We start from the raw sequence: 3,251 nt of genomic DNA on the forward strand, positions 1-3,251 counted from the left end.
GATCGCAGAACAACGTGAAATGAAGTGTTTTGCTCAAGAACAACACAACCCCGACCTGGAAATCAAACCCATGGTCTCGCAGTCGTGAATGCAACACCTTAACCACTAAGCTATGTGCCTCCACAATATACACATACATACACACACAATGAGCTTTGTTTAGTTCCTGTCTTCCTTATCCACTCAAAGGCTTTGCTTGGCCCAGGGTATTAGTAGACCGATGTGGTTGGAGAGCAAACTTTTTACCACACGGCCACAACAGTGTTTATCAATTTTCACACTCTTATACATTGCCTGTCACATGTCTTAGTGGTTAGGGTAATTGGCTCGTGATCTTGAAGGTGTGAGTTCGATACCCATCGGTGCATTGTGTCCTTGGGCAAGGCACTTTATTTCACGTTGCTGCAGTTCACTCAGCTGGCAAAAAATGAGTAGTACCTCTATTTCAAAGGGTCATTCTGTGTCACGCTGAATCTCCCCGAAAACTATGTTAAGAGTCCACATGTCTGTGGAGTGCTCAGCCCCTTGCATGTAATTTCACGAGCAGGTTGACCAGATCAAATGGAACTCTTGTCATTGTAACCAAGAGAATGCCAGTTATTAATTATTACATTGCCTATATACAATATCTTTGGTTGCTAAGGCGGTGAGCTGGCAGAATCGTTTGCACGCCAGATGAAATGCTTAGTGGTATTTCATCTGCCGTCACGTTCTGAGCTCAAATTCCACCGAGGTCGACTTTGCCTTTCATCCTTTTGAGATCAATTAAATAAATACCAGTTACGCACTGGGGTTGATGTAATCGACTTAATCCATTCGTCCTTGTTTGTCCCCTGTGGGTAATAAAGAAATAAATATCTTTGGTCTCTGACTTGTTTTACATCCACTTTTCAATGCTAGCATGGGTCAGATGAGTACCAATTACTGAAGCATTGTTTTCTTCCTACTAACCCAGATTTGTTTGGGCTTTGTTCAAAAGCACACAGTGAGTGGATGATTTGTTAACATGAAATGTCATAAAATGTTCTTTATTTGTAGTTTAATGTAATAATTTCCACAGGTAAACACACACACACACCTTCTATCATTACTGTATTTCAATCTGTACTGTGGCCATGCTGGGGCACTGCCTTGAAGGGTTTAATTGAACAAATCGACTCAAATTTTTTTGTTTTTATTAAATCTGGTCTGCAGCCATGCTGGAGCACCGCCTTTAGTTGAGCAAATCGACCCCAGGACATATTCTTCGTAAGCCTAGTACTTATTCTATTTGTCTCTTTTGCTGAACTGCTAAGTTACGGGGACGTAAACACGCCAGCATCGGTTGTCAAACGATGTTGTGGAGACAAACACAGACACACAAACATATACACACATATACGTATATATATATATATACATATATATACTTATCAATAAATATATTTGGTTCAGTATTTCATATACATCTTAGATATGAGGAATATATGTATGTATGTATACACACACACACACACACACACACACACACACACACACACACATATATATATGTATATATGTATGTATGTATGTATGTATGTATATACACACACACATATATATATATATATGTATATATGTATGTTTCTATGTATGTATGTATGAATATATGTATTATGTGTGTGTGTGTGTAAATACAAGTTGTGCAGCGAGCTGCTGGTAATGTGTTCTAGGATCCTGATTGACATTTACCATACGTCAAGATATTGGAAACAGCTACTGTAGGTGACTGTATCCTCCGTATATGAATTTATATAGGAGAAGCTGTTGAAAGAGACAGAGAGAATGAGAGGTAAGAACTGAGATGAAGAGAGAGAGAGAGAAAGATTGTGTATGCTTGTATATGAGTGGGTGGATGCATGTAAATGGTATAACATGATAAACAAACAACAGACCAGGACAGAAGGAGAGACAGAGAAAGGAACAGAGGGAGAAAGACTGATAAATAGACAGACATACAGACATATAAACTGACTGATAGGCAGACAGACAGACAGTTAAAGAAACAGACAGACAGATATGCAGGCAAGCAGATAGATAGATAGATAGATAGATAGATAGACAGCGAGATAGAAGACAGACAGACAGACAGATAGATAGATAGGGAGATAGATAGGTCATTGAACCAAGGCAATTTGGTTTCTGTTTCAGCAATACATAAAAATAAAACAAATAATTCAAACAGTGGATAATTGTAGTGTTTGAAAGCTATAAATAAATAGAAAGATAGACATTTGATATATATATATAAATATATATATATATATATAAGAAAGAGATGTACATCACTAAATCACTAAATAGGCTAGAAAGGAATAGCCAGATACATGAGCAGACATATCAAGATCCATGTATCTGTCTTTCTTTTTATCTGCTCTTAATATGCTAGCTAGCTCAGCTAACTACCTAGATGAACAGATACAAAGGCGGGAAATAAATGTATACGTACTGGGGGCGAATGGTATTTTTATTAGGAATGAGAGAAAATCTTGATTCTCTACTGGACTGGTTAGTTTGATCCACCCACCTCTTGTGCTAGAATTATCAGTAAATTTAATCCTAGCACAAAAAGCGAGAGAATCAAAGCTAGGATTATCAGTAAGACTGGCTTACTGCTTTGACTGGCTTCTGTGCTGGTGGCACGTAAAAAGCACCATCTGATCATGGTCGATGCCAGCTCCTCTGGCCCCTGTGCTGGTGGCATGTAAAAAGCACCCACTACACTCTCGAAGTGGTTGGCGTTAAGAAAGGCATCCAGCTGTAGAAACACTGCCAGATTGGGACCTAGTGCAGCCTCCTGGCTTCCCAGACCCCAGTCGAACTGTCCAACCCATGCCAGCATGGAAAACGGACGTTAAACGATGATGATGATGATGATGGGAGTGGAGAGAGTGCGAATTGTGAGAGCATTGTATTAAATAATCTGTATTTGCTCTGACTGCTTGTACTCTGAGTTCAAATCACACCAAGACAAATTTTACTTTTCATCTATTCAGGGGCAGCGGATTAGCAGAAATGTTTAGAAACGTTAGCCCACCGAGTGAAATGCTTAGCGGTATTTCATCTGCTGTTACGTTCTGAGTTCAAATTCCGCCAAGGTCGACTTTGCCTTTCATCCTTTTGGGGTCAATAAATTAAGTACCAGTTACACACTGGGGTCGATGTAATCGACTAAATCTCTTTGTCTGTCCTTATTTGTCCCCTCTATGTTTAGCCCCTTGTGGGCAATA

Source organism: Octopus bimaculoides, chromosome 16, assembly GCF_001194135.2.
Source record: "Octopus bimaculoides isolate UCB-OBI-ISO-001 chromosome 16, ASM119413v2, whole genome shotgun sequence".
NCBI lineage: Eukaryota > Metazoa > Mollusca > Cephalopoda > Octopoda > Octopodidae > Octopus > Octopus bimaculoides.